A 24,750-nucleotide genomic window follows, 5' to 3' on the forward strand; every position below is an offset into this window, starting at 1 on the left:
CCTGTGACAATTCTTTCTGGAATGATAAAGTAAAAGAAATCTCTTAAGGACTCTGTGTGACTCTACGAGGTCCCCAGGGATCAGGTGTCAAACTTGTCTATCAGATGCCTGAAAAGAAAAAAGGGAAGCAGTGCTCAATGCTATTGTGAGACAGTTGTCATTGACTGATCAGGCCTTTAACGCAAGCTTTCACAGTCAATGAGACCAACTGAATAGATGAAAGCGAGACAGCTTCTAACAAACAAGAGACTATGGAATATTCATTGTGCATCTGTGAGGGAAAGATTAATGTATTAGAAATTAAAATGGGACCAGAACGTATGATCTTGCTCTAACACTTGGCCAGACCTGTGTCACCTACTGCTACTGCCTGAAGTCGACAGACAATTCTGCCAAGGTAACCGAGAATCATTAAGCATTCGTCTATTGTGCATGGTGAATAATAAAACTTTCCTCTATTCTTTGCCTGCAGCTGACAATGAATAATTCTGGAGCTATTTGCAATGTTAACAGCACCTATCTTGCCCATCCATTCCTTTACGATAAGGATGGAAATATGCATTTCAACAGTCTGTACAGATACTGACTCACAGGCATTTCAAAGGACACCTGTCACTCAACTGAAGGACCTGTCAGTCTTTAATGTATGACGGTACCAGGAAAATGGCCAAAAAGATTATCTGTACCTTCAATTTTTTTCAGATTATAACACAGTTACATCTGCCGTGAACTGACAAGTGATTTACACTTGCAGCAAAACTATGTTTCAAGCAAGAATAAAGCTATTCTCTTAGGCTGCTTTATTCTTTCATAGCATACAACTGTATAAAATATAATATCAAAGAATTGATCTAGACTGCACTGAATGTCATTATGCTTTATATTAAAAGCATTTAATCGGATTGCTGACATAAAGGTGACAATGATAAAGTCATATGTTCAACGTCGTGGTCACAATAAATGAAAACGAAGAATTGTAAAATGGGTTGAAGTCTAAAGCATGTCCCAAATATGTTGAACAAAGACACAAATGTTGTGGGTTAAAAAAACTCTAAAGAGTTAAATAAATAGCTCGTTTTCAACTTACAGAAATTGCTGCTTAAATTCAATCCTAATAAATAAAACAATAATGGTGTATATTTAGCTGACACAGTTGTTTTTTGTAATAGTTTTTATTTTATTTATTAGCTATTTATGTTTAGAGCTGTTTAACATTATTCATATAGCGTATTATTTTAAAAACATAAGTATATTTTACCAATACTCTGGTATTACTACTAACTATCTAACACCTAGATTTAGAGTTCTGCGTTAGCCGTCAAAACCAGCGTTAGGGGTCCTAAAGCTGGTTTTGGTCTACCGCTGGTATTTAGAGTCTTGTAGGTAAGGGTCTAACACTCACTTTCCAGCCGCGACTTTTCCATACCGCAGATCCCCTTACGTCAATTGCGTATCCTATCTTTTCAATGGGATCTTTCTAATGCCGGTATTTAGAGTCTTGGCTGAAGTGAGCGTTAGAAATCTAACGACAAGACTCCAGATGCAGAAAAAAGCCAGGAGTTAAGAGCTTTCTGGGCTAACACCGGTTCATAAAGCTCTTAACTACTGTGCTCTAAAGTACACTAACACCCGTAAACTACCCATGTACCCCAAAACCGAGGGCCCCCCCCCCACATCACTGCCACTCTATTAAAAATTTTTAACCCCTAATCTGCCGACCGCACACCGCCGCAACCTACATTATCCCTATGTACCCCTAATCTGCTGCCCCTAACATCGCCGACCCCTAAATAATATTTATTACCCCCTAATCTGCCCCCCCACGTCGCCGCTACCTTACCTACAATTATTAACCCCTAATCTGCCGACCGGACCTCACCGCTACTATAATAAATGTATTAACCCCTAATCCGCCTCACTCCGGCCTCAAAAACCCTATAATAAATAGTATTAACCCCTAATCTGCCCTCGCTAACATCGCTGACACCTAACTTCAAATATTAACCCCTAATCTGCCGACCGGACCTCGCCGCTACTCTAATAAATGTATTAACCCCTAAAGCTAAGTCTAACCCTAAACCTAACACCCCCCTAAGTTAAATATAATTTTTTTTTTTTTTTAAATAACTTTTTATTGGTTTGCAAGAAAGATAGTGACAATTCAACATAAACAATGGAGCATGCCCATACAGGTTATAAAAATATATATAAACGAGGCATTCACATCTTGGATCATGTGTCTAACATCAAAACTTAAAGTTTGAGAAAAACTAGTATGCTGCAATGTATGAGTTGCTCATAGTGGGTGATCGTTATCAAGCAAATTCAGATTCAAGTAAACAATGTTAAACCTAAACTCGAAAAAAGAAAAAAAAAGAAACTGAAAAGAAGAGAGCAGGAAAGAGAGGGAGAAAAAGAGGGGGAAGGAAGGGTGGGGAGGTAGGGCGAGGAAGAGACCTTTTATAGCCACAATTGGGTGCAATCGTTATATCACCGACGGTGTCTGCTTATTTATTTCTAGATATGGCAGCAGCTTTACTATGTATGTGAATGTGTTATCGTGTCCCAGTAGAACCTCAGGTCTGCATAGAATGCAGACTTATTTCTCTTATAGTATCCATATTCCTCACAGGAAAGCATCTCATCTGTCTTTTTTAGCCAATTTTCTAGGGATGGGGTGATGGGGGATTTCCAGTGAAGGGCAATAAGGGCTTTTGCACAGTTTAGGCCTATACGTATTAGTGTCCTTCTAATTCTACATTGTAAAGGGGAGGACTCATTTAAGAGAACTACTTGTGGGTTTAATGAAAAATCTGGTTCAGCCAGCTTCCTCAAGGTAGATGCAATGCCACGCCAAAAGGGACCCAATTTTGGGCAAGACCACCACATATGTAACATGGTGCCCTGTCCATCGCACCCCCTCCAGCAAAAGGATGAAGAGGAGGGGTAAATGTTGTTTAGTCTGTTCGGGGTTAGATACCAGCGCAGAAGAACTTTGTAATTAAGCTCTATAATTTTAGGGGAAGTGGATGAAGTGCGTGTATTTTGGAAGATTTGTAACCATTGTTTAGTGTCCAGAGTCAAATTCAGATCCTGGTGCCATCTGTCTGTGTAATTGGGGAGAGTGGGTGTCTGGGCATTCAGGAGTATGGTTTTCGCCAGTGATAGTGATCCTCTAGTGATCCTGCCAGTCAGGCAGATTTGCTCTAGTGGGGTTGGTGATCTCAGTAGGTCTCGTTTATCGTGTGCTGTCTGGAGGAAGTGTTGTAATTGCGCGTACTTTAGCCATGGTGCAAATGCTCCATACAGAGTTTGCGATAGATCAGCTCGTGCCTTGAGCCTGCCTTGCGAGAGTAATTGTGCTATGGGAATGGAGTCCTGGAGTTCGTTAATTACTGTGTCATGTTTTGAGGTACCATACCCTCCCATGAGTTCTATATTGGGGAAGATAGGGGTAAGTGGCGAGGTGGGTGTGGACAATGTTGGGGTCGTCTTGAGTAGGTAGTCCCATGTATTGAATATGTGTTTATATAATATGGAGGACGAGCATGCGGGAGTATGCTTAGTTCTGGGGAGCCAGCAGAGAGGACCTGGATTAGGGGATCTAAGTAGCTGGGAGTCTACTGTCACCCATGCTTTGGAATCTTTTCTGCAGTGCCAATCTATTATTCTTTGCAGGGAGACTGCTTGATAGTAAGTATTTATGTTTGGCAGACCCAGCCCACCATTCTGGAGGGATCGATACATAGTTTCTCTTGATATCCTTGGGCGGAGTCTGCCCCACACAAAGGAATTCACAGCCTTTTGTAATTGTTGTATATAAGATTTGGGAAGGGCTATCGGTAACGCCTGTAGTATATATAGGATTCTGGGCAGTATTGTCATTTTGACAGACTGTACCCTGCCCCACCACGATAGTGGCTTGTCTTTCCATGAAGATAACTAATGTTGGGTAGAGTGAAGGAGTGGTTGGTAGTTAAGTGAGAACCATTTTGCTGGGTTGGAAGAAAGCATTATCCCCAAGTATTTGAGATGTGAATGTTGTATTTTGAATGGGCATGTTTTAGTGAAATTCGTAAAACTGGTGGATGTCATCGAGACATTTAGGAGTTCGGATTTGGAGCAATTGATGAGGAAGTGTGAAAGCTTACTGAATCTATCAAATTCTGCGGTCAGGATGGGTAGGGAGGAAGCAGGCTCAGAGAGGGTAAGCAATATGTCATCCGCAAACATAGCTAGTTTATGTGTATTTGGGCCAATAGTTACCCCATGGATATCTGGATTCTGCCTGATATGACAGGCTAGAACCTCCATCGTGAGGACAAAGAGGATGGGGGAGAGGGGACAACCCTGCCTTGTCCCATTACATATATTAAACCTCTGTGAGAGAACTCCATTAGTGCGCACCCTAGCCGAGGGACCATTATATAGGTGGAAAATGCGTTTAATCATCAGTTCTCCAAAACCAAATTGTTTTAGGGTGCAGCGTAGGAAGGGCCAATTTAGTCTGTCGAAGGCTTTTTCCGCATCAGTGGAGACCAGGACCGTAGGGATTTTTTGCTTTTTCACATATTCCAACAGGTGGAGTGTACGGATCGTGTTATCCCTGGCCTCCCTGAGCGGAACAAAGCCAGCCTGATCGACATGAATAAGTGTGGAGAGTTCCTTATTGATTCGGTTCGCAAGGATTTTAGCATAAATTTTTACATCCCCATTCAGGAGGGAGATTGGACGATAGTTACCCGGTTCTGTGGGAAGCTTGCCTGGCTTGGGGAGGACCGAGATATGTGCTTCTAGCAGGTTAGGGGAAAATTGGCCTTCTTTATCTAAGGAATTAAAGAGTTTGGTGAGGTGTGGAACCAGGATATCTTGGAATTGTTTATAATAAAGTGTCGAGAAACCATCAGGGCCTGGGCTTTTGTGCAGGGGTGTATCTTTTATGGCTGTGATAACCTCTTGTGAGGTGATGGGGTTCTCCATTTGTTTAGAGATGTGCTCGGGTAGGGATGGGATATTGGAGTCTTGTATATATGTATCTATTGCCTCGCAGTCTAAGGAATGGGATGTCTCTGGAATGTTATAAAGTTTTTTGTAATATTCACTAAATATATTTGCTATTGACTTGCTATCGTATGTGAACCCTCCTTGCTCGGTGGGGTGTGCTAGTTTGCGGATAAAATTACTATTCGTTCGAGCCTTTAATGCTCTTGCTAAGAGGGGTCCCGCTTTGTTGCCTTCTACGAAGTATAGCTTTTTTAGGTAAATCGCCTTCCTATGTGCTTCTTTATTAAGTAAATCATTTAATTCGTGCCTAACAGTAGTTAGTTGTGCCGTGTATTGAGTGTTGTTAGGTGCGTGCATATGCAAGTTTCCCAGATGTCTCAGTTGGTGCAGTAATTTGTTGTACTTTTCATTTTAGTTTTTCCTAATTATCGCTTTCTGCTTCATAAATTCTCCTCTAACTACAGCTTTATGTGCTTCCCATAACAGGGTAGGAGTGGTGTTGGACGTGGTGTTGTGTTGAAAATAATCCTTAAGTGTGTATACAATTTTGTCCCGAATAGCTGGTTGTAGTAGAAGTGTTTCGTCAAGTCGCCAGTTAGGTTCTGTCAACGGTCTGTCTGGTATGGTCAATGATAAAGTCACCATCGAGTGATCTGACCAAGGGGTCGGTAGAATTTCTGTAGACCTCACCAGGGGCAGGCTCTGCTGGTCGATAAATATGTGATCTATTCTAGAGTAGGATTTTTGGGGGTTGGAATAGAAGGTATACGATTTCTGTAAGGGGTGTTGGATTCTCCACACATCTAATAAATTTGCCTCTCATAGGGACTTTGTGATAGCTCCTAATGAGCTTCTGGGTACTGAGCTTTTTGCGTTGGAACAATCTAAAGTAGGCTCCATAGCTGTGTTGCTGTCTCCTGCAAGGATCACCGTAACTTGTGCTATGCCTAATAGGACCCTAATCACTTTTTTAAAGAAGCGAGCCTGCCCTGTGTTTGGGGCGTAAATGTTCACTAATGTGACCGTTTGGTTATAGAGTGTGCCTAGCAGTATTAAGTACCGGCCCTCATTATCTGCATATTTTTGGGTAAGCTGGAAGGGGACCCTACTACTAAACAATATGCCCACACCATTTCTTTTAGTGGAAGCTGAGTTAAAAAAGCCTAATGGGAAATGCCTAGAGGCACACCTGGGTTCTGTGAGTTTGCAAAAGTGGGTCTCCTGTAAAAAGATGATTTCCCCTTTATGTTTGTGGAACCAGTTGAGGGCTATCGATTTCTTGGTTGGGGAGTTAAGACCTTTTACGTTTTGTGATATAAGTTAAAGTTCAGGGATTGCCATATGTGCTACAAGGGAGTGTATTAATGTTGGACTGACTATAGCTTATTGGTGCCGTAAAGCATGGTCTCACATAGGAGGGTGGCTTCATTGCTGTGTATGTATCCCGTGTGGTACGTGAATGTTTGTTATAAGGGGTAGAACATGGGGTGACATACCTGAGGATCAGAATAACTGTCTGCGTTTTTCCGGCTGGGTCTCTGGTCTCAATGGAGAGGAAAGGGGGAGGGGAAAGGCAGGGAAAGGAACAGAATAGTCTTGAGCGGAAACTTACAGGAACTGCAGAGAGGAAAAAGAAGAAAAAGTAAAAAACATTGAACAACCAAGAATAAATACAATGCGTACATAACAAATAACCATACCTAAAATAGTATGTCATAAGGGGGGGGTAGGACATAGTAATATAAAAGGATTACTATGATGGAGCATTTTCCATCTGTTGAAAAGCTAACAGTTTAAGCTTAGGACTAAGGTGGGTAAGCAAGGGTCTATATTATTAATTGTCATTAGGGAACAAACACAACAAGGTCCCCTAAAGAAAAATTTACTATGTGATTAACTGGAACTTAGTATGATCAAAGGGGAGAGTTGTGCTCAGCAATTGATTTCTAAGAGATTAGTCTTTCAGGATAGTAGTATCAGGTCAATTCTTCTACTGTATGATCTAGCTGTCGAGGGTCTCTGTTTGGTTTTCTCGGGACAGTTATCCAGGGAGGTCTCTGTTGTTTAGGCACCTGAGGTGCAGAGGAGTCTTTTGGTGTTGATGCAGGCTTCGAAGAGAGGATGCTTGGGACGGGGATTTTCAAGCTCCTGCAAAATTGTTTGAGATCATCTGGAGAACTGTAGGTGATTATTTGGGAATTGTGCAGAACTTTAATACAGAAGGGGAAGCCCCACCTGTATGGTATCTTTAAATCCTGTAAATGGCTTGTTAGGTATTTCGCCTCCCTACGTTTGGCGAGTGTGATCGTGCTCAAGTCCGCAAAGTATCTCCTTCAAATAGGATTTGACGTTCTTTGCGAGAAGCTAACATAATTCTTTCTTTGTCCCTAAAGCTTTGGAACCGAATGATTATGTCCCTGGGCGGTTTATCTTCAGGCGGTTTTGGGCCCAGGGCCCTATGTGCTCTGTCTAGTGGGATATCTGAGTTTTCTTCTTGAAGGATGAATTGGAAGAGTTGTTGTAGGTGTTGTTGAATTTGGGATGTGGAAACTTTCTCGGAGATGCCTCGTAGTCTGAGGTTCTGTCGCCTTCCTCTGTTATCCAAATCCTCGACTTGATTTTGCAGTTGTTGTATCATATCATCGTGTACTTGAAGGGTGCGATTTTGGATATCTGTGTCATTGTTGTGCTGGTCTATGTCCTCTTCTATTTGCATCACCCTTTCTCCTAGATCAGAGAGTTCTCTTTTCACCTCAGACAGTCCATCTTTGATGAGTTTGCCCACCTGTGTGAAGAAGGAGGCGAAGTCCACCTTCGTAGGTAGATTTTGGATGTCTGCTTTTGTTAGGAGGGCTTGTGGTTCTGTCTCTGGTGTTAATGTAGTCAATTCAGTGCTTGGCGTCTCACACGATGTGGACATGGAAGTTTCTAGGACTTTAAAAAAGGTATCCATTTTAGAGCTGGTTGGTGCAGGGCCTTTGGTGGATTTATCAGGTCTGGTTGTGCGTCTAGAAGCCATTACAGCAAGTGGTAGTTGCAATGATGTCAGTAGAAAGCAAGCGTTAAGTGCTATCTTACATTGAGGCCAGTGTTTAATTTACTTGAAATCACAGGAGTCGCAGAGGAGGGTGCATGTGAGAGAAGTGGAAAAAGGCCCCTTTAGAAGGTGATCCACTAGCCTGAGGCTAATCTGTATTATACATCTGTCAATTAATCGATTTATAGATATCTGTTCTTGTTTCTTTCACTTCGCACTGTCGTTTGAAGCGGTAAAATAGAAGCTGCCTCCTATGTGATCATATGTTCTATGCCCCTGTGTTTTCTCCCTTACTTAGCCCCTTGGTAGTGATGGTATTGTTTGTAATAGTCTCTTCACATCGCTCAGCCTATTGTTTTCATTACGGGTTGTCACGCTGCATTACAACAGCATGCTATAGATTTCAGTTTATGGCTGCTGCGTCAGGTAGGGACTTATTTGGGGCCTAGTATTTGGCCTTGATTGGAAGCGTTCCAGCCCGTGCTGCGGGGTATTATTTTAGCAAACGTACATATAAAATGCTGCCGTATTGATATGGCCAGTCTGTTCTGTTCGGGGGCTGGATTGAGCTTACTCCTACCTGACACAAGGTGGTAGCGGGTCCGGTGCGTTATACGAGCACTCTCAGGCTCGTGGCCTGTTTAACAGCATATTCGGTGCATCTGGCGTTCACATTTTCCATCCGGTGTTGGCTGGTCTCAATCGGTGCTCCTACTCCTCCTGTGCCAAACCGCCACTTTTGAGAGGTATTTTAGGTGCAAATGTCCTCTAATTTAGACTGGAAAGGAGCTCCTCTAATTGGAGCAAAAAATTAAGCGGCCATCACAGACGCTGGCCGGCTCCGCCCCCAGTTAAATATAATTTAAATCTAACGAAATAAAATAAATCTTATTAAATAAATTATTCCTATTTAAATCTAAATACTTACCTGTAAAATAAACCTTAATATAGCTACAATATAAATAATAATTATATTGTAGCTATTTTAGGATTAATATTTATTTTACAGGCAACTTTGTATTTATTTTAACCAGGTACAATAGCTATTAAATAGTTAATAACTATTTAATAGCTACCTAGTTAAAATAATTATAAAATTACCTGTAAAATAAATCCTAACCTAAATTACAATTAAACCTAACACTACACTATCAATAAATTAATTAAATAAACTACCTACAATTATCTACAATTAAATCAACTAAACTAAATTACAAAAAAAACAAACACTAAATTACAAAAAAAACCCACTAAATTACAAAAAATAAAAAAAGATTACAAGAATTTTAAACTAATTACACCTACTCTAAGCCCCCTAAAAAAAAAAAAAAAACAAACAAAAAAAAAATGCCCTACCCTATTCTAAAATAAAAATGTCCTTTTGCGGGGCATGCCCCAAAGAAAACAGCTCTTTTGCATTTAAATAAACATACAATACCCCCCCAACATTACAACCCACATACCCCTAATCTAACCCAAACCCCCCTTAAAAAACCTAACACTTAGCCCCTTAAGATCTTCCTACCTTGTCTTCAGCACGCCGGGTATCACTGATCCATCCAGAAGAGGGTCCGAAGTCTTCATCCTATCCGGCAAGAAGAGGTCCAGAAGAGGGTCCGAAGTCTTCATCCTATCCGGCAAGAAGAGGAGATACGGACCGGCAAACATCTTCATCCAAGCGGCATCTTCTATCTTCTTCCATCCGGCGCGGAGCGGGACCATCTTGAAGCAGCCGACGCGGATCCATCCTCTTCTAACGACGTCCTAAGTCCGAATGAAGGTTCCATTAAATGACGTCATCCAAGATGGCGTCCCTCGAATTCCGATTGGCTGATAGAATTCTATCAGCCAATCGGAATTAAGGTAGGAAAAATCTGATTGGCTGATTGAATCAGCCAATCAGATTCAAGTTCAATCAGATTTGCTGATCCAATCAACCAATCAGATTGAGCTTGCATTCTATTGGCTGTTCCGATCAGCCAATAGAATGCGAGCTCAATCTGATTGGCTGATTGGATCAGCCAATCCGATTGAACTTGAATCTGATTGGCTGATTCAATCAGCCAATCAGATTTTTCCTACCTTAATTCCGATTGGCTGATAGAATCCTATCAGCCATTTGGAATTCGAGGGACGCCATCTTGGATGACGTCATTTAAAGGAACCTTCATTCGGATTTAGGACGTCGTTAGAAGAGGATAGATCCGAGTTGGCTGCTTCAAGATGGTCCCGCTCCGCGCCTGATGGAAGAAGATAGAAGATGCCACTTGGATGAAGATGTTTGCCGGTCCGGATCTCCTCTTCTTGCCGGATAGGATGAAGACTTCGGACCCTCTTCTGGACCTCTTCTTTCAAGATAGGATGAAGACTTCGGACCCTCTTCTGGACGGATCGGTGATACCCAGCGTGGTGAAGACAAGGTAGGAAGATCTTCAGGGGCTTAGTGTTAGTTTTTTTAAGGGGGGTTTGGGTTAGATTAGGGGTATGTGGGTGGTGGGTTGTAATGTTGGGGGGGTATTGTATGTTTATTTAAATGCAAAAGAGCTGTTTTCTTTGGGGAATGCCACGCAAAAGGCCCTTTTAAGGGCTGGTAAGGTAAAAGAGCTGTTAAATTTTTATTTTAGAATAGGGTAGGGCATTTTTTTATTTTGGGGGGCTTTGTTATTTTTTTAGGGGGCTTAGAGTAGGTTTAATTAGTTTAAAATTCTTGTAATCTTTTTTTATTTTTTGTAATTTAGTGTTTGTTTTTTTTGTAATTTAGTGTTTGTTTGTTTTTTGTAATTTAATTTAGTTGATTTAATTGTAGATAATTGTAGATAGTTTAGTTGATTAATTTATTGATAGTGTAGTGTTAGGTTTAATTGTAACTTAGGTTAGGATTTATTTTACAGGTAATTTTGTAATTATTTTAACTAGGTAGCTATTAAATAGTTATTAACTATTTAATAGCTATTGTACCTAGTTAAAATAAATACAAAGTTGCCTGTAAAATAAATATTAATCCTAAAATAGCTACAATATAATTATTATTTATATTGGAGCTATATTAGGGTTTATTTTGCAGGTAAGTATTTAGCTTTAAATAGGATTAATTTATTTAATAAGATTTATTTTATTACGTTAGATTTAAATTATATTTAACTTAGGGGGGTGTTAGGGTTAGGGTTAGACTTAGCTTTAGGGGTTAATACATTTATTAGAGTAGCGGTGAGATCCGATTGGCAGATTAGGGTTAATAATTGTAGGTAGGTAGCGGCAACGTTGGGGGCGGCAGATTAGGGGTTAATAAATATAATATAGGGGTCGGCGGTGTTAGGGGCAAAAGATTAGGGTATCATAGGGATAACGTAGGTTGCGGCGGTGTATGGAGCGGCAGATTAGGGGTTAAAAATAATATGCAGGGGTCAGCGATAGCGGGGGCAGCAGATTAGGGGTTAATAAGTGTAAGGTTAGGGGTGTTTAGACTCGGGGTACATGTTAGGGTGTTAGGTGCAGACTTAGGAAGTGTTTCCCCATAGGAAACAATGGGGCTGCGTTAGGAGCTGAACGTTGCTTTTTTGCAGGTGTTAGGTTTTTTTTCAGCTCAAACTGCCCCATTGTTTCCTATGGGGGAATCGTGCACGAGCACGTTTTTTAAGCTGGCCGCGTCCGTAAGCAACGCTGGTATTTAGAGTTGCAGTGGCGGTAAATATGCTATACGCTCCCTTTTTGGAGCCTAACGCAGCCCTTCAGAGAACTCTAAATACCAGCATTATTTAAAAGGTGCGGGGGAAAAAAACCACGCGTAGCTAACGCATCCCTTTGGCTGCAAAACTCTAAATCTATAAAAACATTTTGCATATTTTTGTGTTGATCTAAGGTATGAGAAAAAGTTTTCCTGGGTGTTGACTGTCCCTTTAAACATTTTTCACAGTATTTTTTTTTACCTCCTTCTCAACATTTTTGAGGTGTTTTCAATTTGGGTCTAAGCTACCCAAATTTAGGTCTGGAAATCTGGTCACCTTATTATTATATATGAGAGACATCTCGTAGCTCGCATGGATAGACCCTTTCTTTTAGATAATTAGTGGCGAGTATTGGCAACGTTTTTCATCTCTAGCATGGCAAAGTTTTGATCATTGGGTGCTTTGTCTTAATCATGCCTTATTAAAAATAGTAAATAAAACACTGTTAACATCATCTTATCTTTGTAGTGCATCTATATTAAAGTAGGAAACACAAAGATAAAAATAAAATGAAGAAGGAAGGAATACATAGGCATTGTTAAAATAGACCTAGAGCCATTCTTCTGCATGACATGGCTGATGGTTGGTGAAGAAATAGGAGGGCCTTTCTTGACTAACTCACTGGCCCTTTCATGCTCAGGAACACAGAATTTTAACTTTGTGTTCAATCCCTTTTCATGGGTTAAATGAGAATGCTTTATTTTATAATATAATGGGACATCTGCGTTTTTTATTTTTTTGTTACAGCACTTTCCCTGCTCTTTAACAGCTGGCGTTGGTTGTATGTCTCACTAAATGGTAAGTGCACAGCCTGAGGCTATAACACTATTTTGTTAACCCTTTGCTAGCTTTATGCATTGCCCTTTTTTTTTATATCTTTTATCATTGATGTCTGCATAGTCATGGGTAAATTCCATCATCCTGAATTGTGTGCTTTACTTTCAAACATAAGCACCCACTTTTTCTGCCAAAGAGCCACCATTTTTAAAATGACGTACAGCTCATATGTACAAGAAGCAACTCTCTCCTCCTGATATCCATTCTATGGCTGTTTGCCCTCCCTTATTTGCAAATATATCCCTTATTTGCACAAATTTTTTTACAGTCTCCCTGGCTCCCTAATCTTCTCCCTTATTTTTTTTACAATATGTAAAGTCTTCATTTCAAACACGTAATATTGTTATTTTGCACTTTTATTTAGTTAATAATTTTGATGTCACCTCTCAAGCCAAATAGTGATCTGCCGTGGGCTTTCTGAGCAGCTAAGAATGGCGATCGTTTGAAACAAATAAAGGAGCTTTCTACATGACGTATCTTATACTTCATGAATGAAAGCCCCCTTTATTTGTTTCAATAGTCAACCCTAGTGTTTCAAAAACCCTAGGATTGACTTTCACTTTAACCTAAATGTATAAATGAAGATGATTTGTTTGAAGAATTTTGTTGTACCAAACTGTATAAAATTGTAAAATAAAGATTGTTTTCCAGTAACTACTGTATAGTTTGTTGATTTCCTACGTGAAATTTGTTAATTCCTCAGTCTCCCTTATTTTCTTAAAAAAAAAAGTTGGCAACTGTAATTGATCCCTAGAAAAATGTCTGCAGACACCATTGCTCCATGTACTGTATATGTTTGTAGTAATAACAAACTTTGTTCATGTGTCATAGTATTGTGGAATGAATTATAAGATATTTTGAGAAGTCATTTGGTCTGTGTGGAATCATATTCTGGAGTTCTAATTTATCTTAATGTTTATATTTATTTTTAGTGCTGCATCCCATGTTTTTATTTGGTCTTATTTATTAATTGTATGTCCCTTACTATTTTTTGTAACGGTAAACTTTAATTTTAGGTGTAATCTAGTGCAACTAAATCATGTATTTCTGCCCTCTCTGATAGTCAAGGCGTTAATTTCAGCCACAAAATATATTAACTCATTTGTAACTGCAGCATTGTAAAGTATTAATATTAATATTTTTTTTACCTATAAAATGTTCTCCATATATGTCATTTTTTTTTTTTACTATTTATTTGAAATATGTAGTTACCCATAGCAAAAATTACACAGAATAACCCATTGTGATAGATGTGCACATTTTTCATTTTTTTATATAACTATTGTCTTTATAGTTTGCTGTAAAAGGATGTTATATTCCTTTTTTACAGGCTCAGGTTCATGCTAGATATCTGAATTCCTGCAACAAATAATCCCCATGGTAACTGCCCTACTAAACATTTATTTAATCTAAAATCTAATGACAAATATACAACAAAAACACATTATATGCAAATGTTTGTCAGGATACTCCCCCATATGAAGTAGGCTTGTTTATCATCTATAATATGAACCAATTATCTAAAAGCAGGTTGTTTTATAAAACCACCAGGAGAAAAAGAATGTGCTGCTGAAATGAAGGATAAAAGAGAAAAAAAACTGTAAACTGCTAATTTTACTTTAAAATTATATTTTAGTGTATATTTTACTTTCATTTTTAATTTATTGGGCTAGATTACAAGTGGAGATTACAAGTCTGCATGCCGGATATCTTGCAAATGCTAAATCTCTCACATAGGGTGGGCATTCCATTGATGTAGCATATGTGATCTTAAAAAAGTTCAGTGAAGACGTGGAAAGGGTGCTGTGGGGTCTGGTGAATTATGGAGTATTGGAAGAATGGGGTTTTTGAGATGAGAGTTAAGAGTGTTGGTATAATTACATCAGGGGATCATTTTTGTGATGTAGAATTCATGATGATGTTATCAGCACAAGTGGAATTTCCTTCTTTTTTTTAATGATATAGATTTTGTAAATCTGAATGATGACAGAGGCTTTTCTTTCAATTGACAACTTGCAAAACTTGAATGAAGGACTTGACCAGTTATAGTAACTTATATATGCATTTAATCTTCAATGGTACAAAACAGGATTTCAAGTTTCTTTTTACAGAAGATACATTTCCTCCATTTTACCTCACAAATCACACTCAGTAGTTATGGATTTTTCTTTAACGTTCTCGCTAAATACAGTGGGGCAAAAAAGTATTTAGTCAGCCACCAATTGTGCAAGCTCTCCCACTTAAGAAGATGAGAGAGGCCTGTAATTTTCATCATAGGTATAACTCAACTATGAGAGACAAAATGTGGAAACAAATCAAGACAATCACATTGTCTGATTTGGAAAGAATTTATTTGCATATTATGGTGGAAAATAAGTATTTGGTCACCTACAAACAAGCAAGATTTCTGGCTCTCACAGACCTGTATCTTCTTCTTTAAGACGCTCCTCTGTCCTCCACTCATTACCTGTATTAATGGCACCTGTTTGAACTTGTTATCAGTATAAAAGACACCTGTCCACAACCTCAAACAGTCACACTCCAAACTCCACTATGGTGAAGACCAAAGAGCTGTCGAAGGACACCAGAAACAAAATTGTAGACCTGCACCAGGCTGGGAAGACTGAATCTGCAATAGGCAAGCAGCTTGGTGTGAAGAAATCAACTGTGGGAGCAATAATTAGAAAATGGAAGACATACAAGACCACTGATAATCTCCCTCGATCTGGGGCTCCACGCAAGATCTCACCCCGTGGGGTCAAAATGATCACAAGAACGGTGAGCAAACATCCCAGAACCACACTGGGGGACCTAGTGAATGACCTGCAGAGAGCTGGGACCAACATAAAAAAGGCTACCATCAGTAACACACTACGCCGCCAGGGACTCAGATCCTGCAGTGCCAGACGTGTCCCTATGCTTAAGCCAGTACATGTCCGGGCCCATCTGAAGTATGCTAGAGAGCATTTGGATGATCCAGAAGCGGATTGGGAGAATGGCATATGGTCAGATGAAACCAAAGTAGAACTGTTTGGTAGAAACACAACTCGTCGTGTTTGAAGGAGAGAGAATGCTGAGTTGCAACCAAAGAACACCATACTACTGTGAAGCATGGGGGTGGCAACATCATGCTTTGGGGCTGTTTCTCTGCAAAGGGAACAAGATGACTGATCCGTGTACATGAAAGAATGAATGATGCCATGTATCATGAGATTTTGAGTGCAAACCTCCTTCCATCAGCAAGGGCATTGAAGATGAAACGTGGCTGGGTCTTTCAGCATGACAATGATCCCAAACACACCGCCCGGGCAACAAAGGAGTGGCTTCGTAAGAAGCATTTCAAGGTCCTGGAGTGGCCTAGCCAGTCTCCGAATCTCAACCCCATAGAAAACCTTTGGAGGGAGTTAAAAGTCCGTGTTGCCCAGCGACAGCCCCAAAACATCACTGCTCAAGAGGAGATCTGCATGCAGAAATGGGCCAACATACCAGCAACAGTGCGTGACAACCTTGTGAAGACTTACAGAAAATGTTTGACCTCTGTCATTGCCAACAAAGGATATATAACAAAGTATTGAGATGAACTTTTGATATTGACCAAATACTTATTTTCCACCATAATTTGCAAATAAATTATTTCCAAATCATACAATGTGATTGTCTGGATTTGTTTCCACATTTTGTCTCTCATAGTTGAGGTATACCTATGATGAAAATTACAGGCCTCTCTCATCTTCTTAAGTGGGAGAACTTGCACAATTGGTGGCTGACTAAATACTTTTTTGCCCCACTGTATTTGCCAGCTCTATTGCTTTCATAGTGGAATAAGCTATTAGTTTTGCATTGAAGGTTTTGGTATTCTATTTGCAGGTAGTCGTCAAGAGCTTTCCTAGTGTTTGCAAGGTCAGATATAAGAATGGAATCTGAAGGGGATTGTTTGTGTAGAAAGTCCAATTTAGAGACTTTAGACATTAGTTCATTATATGATTTCCTTTGGGTTTGTTTTCTTTGGGCTCTCAATTTTATGAGTTCCCCTCTAAGGAAGCATTTGTGTGCCTCCCATACAGCAAATTGGTTAGGTGTTGAGGGGATGTTAATGTGAAAATATCCTTGTAGTGTATTACTTAGTTTAGTTACCATTTCTACATTACCTATCAGTGTGTTGTCTAGTTTCCATAGGAAGGGGCTTGTTGAGTGTTCCAGCCAATTAATATGTAGTATGATTTCTGAATGATCTGACCATGGTGTGGGGGACATATTGCATCTACGTATCTGTGAGAGTCCTGATTGATTAGTAAAAATATAGTTTATGCGGCTATGGGATTTGTTAGGGTAGGAATAAAATGTGTAATACTTTGTGGTTGCATGGAGGAATCTTCAGGTATCATATAATTTGTGTAATTTTATTTTTTCTAGAGATATGTAAGAGATTTCATATTTGGCTTAATTTGGCGGTTAGTGCTGTCTAAGTAGGGTTGTAAGGGGAGGTTGAAATTGCCTCCTATGTTGATCGGTCCTTTGAAAATATCTAGTATATAATTTAACATTTTCAGGAAAAATTGTTTTTGCTCGGTGTTGGGGGCATAACTATTTATAAGTGTTATAGGTCTGCCATAAAGGAGTCCCACTAGGCCCAAGAGTCTGCCTTCTTTATCAGTGTGAAAGGAAGTATTTTTTTAAATAATATACTGACTCCACATTTTTTAGCGGGACCAGAGCTGTGGAAGTGTTGAGTGTATGTTTGTCCGAAATATCTGGGTTGGTGGTTTCTTCTAAAATGGGTGTCCTGTAGATGTCAGCCTGGTGTTTTTTAAGGTCAGAAAGTGCTTTAGAGTTTGTTTGGTGAGTTTAGGCCTTTGGCGTTTTGAGTCAGGATTACTAGGGGGTGCAGTGATTTAGGGGTGTCAAGTAGCATGAGGTATTAGGAAATTGTGAAGATAATTTTGTATGTTTATTTGATACATAAGTCTACCTTCTGTTTTTCCCTGTCTTACAGTTTACAAACAGCAAGACAGGTGTATTAATATCCCAGGGAATTGATAATTATATAAAGGAGACATTACCAGGGAATAGTATGAGTGACAATTAAGGGGTCCCATATAATAGCGGGCAAAGAGTGGATCATATTACCTTTCCGGCATCAAGGAGAGTTAGGTGGTTGTGGCAGGGGGTGTTACAGTCCTCTGCAGTTCTTGAGGGCCACCTGTCTCTCACAAGGTTTAAGAGCTGGTTTGCAGTTTTGAAGGGGTAGAAGGTTAGATGAGGCTAAAGGTTATCCTTCTTCCAATTTGGAGGAATGTGTAGATCTTGGTGAGGATGAGTTCTTTCTGCTGTAATTGAGTTGTTGTACTGTTTTGTGCTTACGGGGCAGCTTGGTTAGCCCTTTTGTAGGATTCGAGTTTGGTCTCTTGGAAGATGTTTGGTGCGGAGCAGATAGTGAGGTTGGTTCCAGTGGTAAATCTAGACCCAAGTCCTAGCTGAAAGTTGTTATATCCTAGGTGACGTGCAAATGAGCCTTTTGTTATCCATGATAATTGTACTGGAAACCCCCATCAATATGGGATCTTTTTATTGTGTAGCAAGGTTGTGAGTGGGGCAAATTCCTTTCCGCGTTGCAAGGTTCTTGTGGATAAATCTTGAAAGAACTGTATGAAATTCCCTCTGAATCTGATGGGCTGTTGTCGGCGTAATTGATTTAGCAACATTTGCTTTTCCAGGAAATTTTTTAATCTGATAATAATGTCCCTAGGTGGGGCTGTATCAGGTGGCCTGGGGCGTAAGGCTCTGTTTGCCCTGACCCATAAAATGTTGTCAGTATATGAAAATTCTTTCAAGGTGGTGAATAAAGATTGTAGGTATTCGGGGAAATCCCTTGGTAGTATAGATTCTGGGATACCTCTGAGACGCAGATTTGTCCATTAAGGAGTCAATTGTTTCTTGCTGCGTTGAGGATTTTTCATCAATTCTCAAGATGTCTTCTCTTATCTCTTTGCTCTCTGCTTCTAACATGTCCACTCTAGAGCCTAAAGATTGTAGGTCTTACTTTATTTCAGTCAGTTCTTCTCTTAGGCAGGTTCTAAAGATGTCTTAAATCTCCTGTTTTGATGCGAAGTAAGATAGCATTGAAGCATGAATTTGGGTGTTGTCACTTGCTAGTATCGTGAGCGAAGGAGTTTGAGATTGAGAACCAAGAGAGGGATTGTCCTTGTTAGTAGGATTTATAGTTGTAGATTAATGCTCTGTGGCCGTGAAATATGAAGGCATTGTATGAGCTTTAATGTTTGTCTGCTCTATCACCCTTTCTGATTTGGAGGATTTTCTTGCTGCCATCTTGGAATGATGTGTGTTAATATCGTATTAAAGCAGATATTGCAGTAAGATAGAGAATATTGAAGAGTAATGTCACTTTAAACAGATGTGGTTAGGCAGAGCAATTGTATGCAGGTTTATTGTGTATGGAGCTGCTGCTAGGAATGCATACACAAGTGATGCCTCCTGATTAAGTGTGTGTGGTGGTGATGTTATGCAGTGAGGCCCTTAATATTAGGTATGCTGCTCCTCTTATAGGACGTCTTGCTGGCTGGGAGAGCATGAAGTTGGTGAGGGTTATTTATATGCCTCGTCGTGTATGAGGCTGGCGTGGGTGTAATATGTGTCGGTTTTACCGGTTTATACTTGCGGCCTGTTTGTATGGCTGACGCAGTCACAGAGTATTCTGCTTCATCTCTCCCATAGCCTTCCACTCTCACCATCAGTCTTAGTTGATGTTGCAGCAGTCCGGATTTACTTCTGCGTTTTCACAAGTTTCCTCAAGTTCCTGAGGGAGACAGAGGATGCAGCGTGGTGTATGGTGCGATGCCTGTCGGCAAGATGGTGCCCATCACTCTGCTCCTGCTGTGCCTCTGCTGTTGGATCCATTCCACTGCTCCCATTAGTTGTGGTTATGAGGACATTCCTCGATATGCAGGGACCAGATGTACTTTATGCATGAAAATTTCAGCAGATAGCTGGATTTTGTACCCCTAGGATGAGTGATTTAGAGGCTCTTACAGCAGAGCTTGGATGTTATGCTGCCATCATGGCCGCTCCCAGCTCCGCCCCCCATAGTTATGGATACATATTGTGATCTAAAGGCAAATTGAATCTAACCCCCTACACTCCCATAGCAATAACCGCCTACACACCCCTACACTATTAATCTCTAAACCGCCACAACCCCAATGTAATAAACCCCCTACAATATTAATCTCTAAAAGACCACAACCCCTATCATAATAAACACCCTACACTACTTAACCCCTAACTGCCACAAACCCCATTACAATAAACCCCCTACTCTATTAACCCCTAAACTGCCACTGCTACCTACCAAGACTCCTAGCCTGAGACCCCCTAAAGAGAACACTAACAATATACTGTTTTAAAAAAGCAATTAAAACTAAAAAGTACTATACTAAAACTGAAGTACCCTAAAAAATAAAAAGCCCCCTAAAAACCTTATCCTAAAACTGAAGTACCTCCAAAAAATAAAAAGCATCCTAAAAAACCCTAATCCTAAAACTAAACTAAATATACCAAAACTAAAGCCCCCCAAAAAACATAAGACAAAATAGTACCCCAACTGTTATTACTTATCATCCAAAATCTTCTCTATAAAGGGTTTTTTTCTTATTTTCTTGATCCGACACAATTCAAATGTTAAAAAAGGGGTCCTCTTTTTTTATTGATCAGATTTAATCCATAATGGAGGGGGTTTATTGTTATGTGGGTTGTGGTGGTTTAGGGGTTATTAGCCTAGGGATGTGTAGGTTATTTATTGTGATGGGGGTTGTTACTATTTAGGAGTTAAGTAGTGTTGGGGGTTTATAGTGAAGGGGGTTGTGGTTGTTTATAGGTTACTAGAGTAGGGGGTAATTTGATGGGGGTTGTGGTGATTTAGGTGTTAAGTAATGTAGGGGGTTTATGGTGATAGGATTTGTGGTGGTTTAGGAGTTTATTGCAACGGGGGTTGTGGTGGTTTAGGGGTTAAGTATTGTAGGGGGTTATTGTGATGGGGGTTGTGGTGATTTAGGTGTTAAATAATGTAGGGGGTTTATGTTGATAGGATTTGTGGTGGTTTAGGGGTTTATTGCCATGGGGGTTGTAGCGGTTTAGGGGTTAAATAGTGTAGGAGTTGAATATGTGTAGCTAGGCGGGTTATTATTGTTTTAAAAGACATTTAATTTGTTTTAACAAATTTTGTTAACATACATTTGTCCAAAATGAATTACATGTGTAACGAAAGTCAGATTATTCAAAAGAGTAACTACTATAGACTGGAAACTCTGTGACAGAGAACCTATAGGAGGCGCTTATTTAACAGGTGGTATGGATGGTCCTAATGTGAAAAACCCATAAAAAATTATAAAAGCAAAACTAAAATACAGAATTAATACATAAATTGTTAAAATCAAATATAAACTTAATTAAAAGGATTGTAGTAATTGGTATCTACAAAAAGATAACAAAATGTATATATATATGAATATACACACATTGCACTGGATAGTATCCAGTATAAGCGGTGCAAATAAAGTCCCAAAAAAATGTCCGTCTGGGAAAGGAGTAAGTGGAAAAGGCAGCTCTCGGTCTTCACTTCACAAGTGATGTAATTTTCTTAGATGGACAACTGTAAAAAACAGAAACAGAGGCGCCACATGTGTAGATCAATGGATACCCAAACACAAATCTGGACAAGATACAGGGTACTCACAAGCGTGAAGGCACTCTCTTGTGCCTATTAGAGACAGGCTGGTATTCTGAACAGCAAACCAGCTGGCTGTGTGACTGCCTTCCAGGATATCCACTTCTCCAGGACATCTCAACGGGGATTCGTTCACACAGCCAGCTGGTTTGCTGTTCAGAATACCAGCCTGTCTCTAATAGGCACAAGAGAGTGCCTTCACGCTTGTGAGTACCCTGTATCTTGTCCAGATTTGTGTTTGGGTATCCATTGATCTACACATGTGGCGCCTCTGTTTTTGTTTTTTACAGTTGTCCATCTAAGAAAATTATTCAAAAGAGATTACAATTTCAGAACAAATTATTTGTCTGAACCAAAATTTTGTCCGATGCACATGTGTAGTATCCTCATATGGAGTAGCAAAGAAGCTCAAGTTTGAATATGTATCTAACTCATAGGACACTAAAATATACCTTTAAAGGGACATGAAAGTTTTTTTTTTATATAATTCAAATAAAGAGCGTCAACTTTTCAATTTAATTTATTATCAGTTTTTCTTCATTCTTTGGTATTTTTTGTTGAAAAGCATGGGGGTAAGCTCAGGAGAGTGCATGTATCTGCAGTACTATAGAGCAGTAGTTTTGCATGAATGTTATACATTTGCAAGCCCACTAGATTACAGCAGTTTTTCCTGCCATTTAGCATTCCAGACATGTACATGCTACCGGCCTAGGTAACTTTTCAACACAGAAAACCATGAAAACAAAGCAAAATTATTAATAGAAGTACATTAGAAACCTTTTTTTTTAATTTTGTGCTTTGTTTAAGAGCCTAATGTTCTAAAGTTCTACTGTTAAATGAGATGATACAAAATTAAACCCCAGCACTGCAAGATCTTTCAGGAGATTTTAAAAAAGGCAGATTTTGCTATACAAGAGGAGTTCCCTGCATTTCCTTATGAGAATGAGAGACAAGCCCAGTTCAATACAGCCCTGCATGACATGAGGGGCTTGCTTAATTTACATTGTATCTATTTATATATTACATTTAAACTTTGCACTTTCTGTTTTGTATTTTAATGCATAAAGTTTCTGTAAACAGCAGTGTGTTTTAGGATTGTGATTTTTACAAAGTTTATGTGTAACTTTAACAAATTATGGTCATACTTTGTATATTTACAAATTATAGTACACTTTTTATTTTAAATACAGCTGATAGCTTCAGTTTATCTGAGAGCTTTATAACGTTCTATGGGCCCAATTAAATATTATAGTGCAGACTTCACAAGTGCTGTATTTTATAAGAAAAAGGGTGGAACCTGGAAGTCCCAGAGATTGGAAAGATGACTTACATATAAACTAATTAGGTTCTCTGGGAAACAGAATTTCATAGGGTAGAGTGAAGTTAACAGGTTAGTATGTAGGGCTGATTAAAAACTTTCAGTTTGCAGAAAACACAGATTAAACTGAAATGTTTTCACTACAATTTAACTTGTTTTTGCCTCTAGTTTAGTATATATTACTTTCTGAGTTAAATAAGAGTATTGTGAATTTTGAGCAAATTTTACCAGCATAAGCTGGCGAGATAAATCAGTGACACCAGCTTGTGCATAATGCTTACAGTATTTAATGAGAATTATGAGAGAGAGCTTTGGACATACCCTTGGAACTCCCCTTTTCAGCCCAGGGAACTCCCACTTTCTCAAGCTATCAGTGTTATTTTAAAATAAAGCAAATATAAAGTGCAATGTAATTTGTAAAAGATGCATGGAAATATACAAAATTTGATCCTTATTTGTTGAAGTAACAACAAAACTTTCAAAGCATAATCAGAAATTGTAAAATCACTGATGTATAAGGTGCAAAGTTTAAATGTAATAAAGCATGACCCGATCTGAAGTTTAAAGTAATATGAAATACAAAGCACAAAATTTAAATGTAAGAAAAATCTCATCTTATTCAGTGCTATACTGTACTGGACTTGTCTCTCCTTCATATATAGAAATGCAGGGAACACCCCTTAGAGAAGTACAGGTAGCCCTCAGTTTACGCCGGGGTTAGGTTCCAGGAGGAATGGTTGTAAATCAAAACCATTGTAAATTGAAACCCAGTTTATAATGTAAGTCAATGATAAGTGAGGGAGTTAGGTTCTAGGCCCCTCTTAAAATTGTCATAAGTAACACCTAATACATTACTTTTAAAGCTTTGAAATGAAGACTTTAAATGCTAAACAGCATTATAAACCTAATAATATTGATTGTATCATTATCAAACTAAGTTTAATGAACAAAAACATTTGCTAACAGCACCTAATTAAAAAATCACACAACAGACTGCATCATCATCAAACTAAGTTTAATGAACAAAAACGTTTTTTTACTTGCACTTTTCTGCAATCAGTTCTCTGCATTGTTAGCATGTTAGATAATATTGGGTCTGCAGCTATTCTATGCATTTCAATCTGGACTGATTAATAGGCAGTTAGGCACGCTCTCCTCAAGCTGCTGGACAGGAAGATAATAGGGAAGTGGCTGCTAAATCTTGTTTGCTCGATAGCTCTGGTCTGATCTGTGTACACAGATCAATTTCAGTCTGTTAAGTTGCATAAATTTTCTGCAAAACAAGCGGACAGCTCCACCTACTGGCTATTTTAATTATTGCACTGCTTTCCAAAGCTTTTCAAAAGCAGTCCCATGACTGAAAAAAAACATAATTTATGCTTACCTGATAAATTCCTTTCTTCTGTTGTGCGATCAGTCCACGGGTCATCATTACTTCTGGGATATAACTCCTCCCCAACAGGAAATGCAAGAGGATTCACCCAGCAGAGCTGATATAGCTCCTCCCCTCTACGTCAGTCCCAGTCATTCGACCAAGAATCAACGAGAAAGGAGTAACCAAGGGTGAAGTGGTGACTGGAGTATAATTTAAAAGATATTTACCTGCCTTAAAAAACAGGGCGGGCCGTGGACTGATCGCACAACAGAAGAAAGGAATTTATCAGGTAAGCATAAATTATGTTTTCTTCTGTTATGTGCGATCAGTCCACGGGTCATCATTACTTCTGGGATACCAATACCAAAGCAAAAGTACACGGATGACGGGAGGGATAGGCAGGCTCATTATACAGAAGGAACCACTGCCTGAAGAACCTTTCTCCCAAAAATAGCCTCCGAAGAAGCAAAAGTGTCAAATTTGTAAAATTTGGAAAAAGTATGAAGCGAAGACCAAGTTGCAGCCTTGCAAATCTGTTCAACAGAGGCCTCATTCTTAAAGGCCCAAGTGGAAGCCACAGCTCTAGTGGAATGAGCTGTAATTCTTTCAGGAGGCTGCTGTCCAGCAGTCTCATAGGCTAAACGTATTATGCTACGAAGCCAAAAAGAGAGAGAGGTAGCAGAAGCTTTTTGACCTCTCCTCTGTCCAGAATAA

This window comes from Bombina bombina, chromosome 1, assembly GCF_027579735.1.
Source record: "Bombina bombina isolate aBomBom1 chromosome 1, aBomBom1.pri, whole genome shotgun sequence".
NCBI classification, from domain to species: Eukaryota; Metazoa; Chordata; class Amphibia; order Anura; family Bombinatoridae; genus Bombina; species Bombina bombina.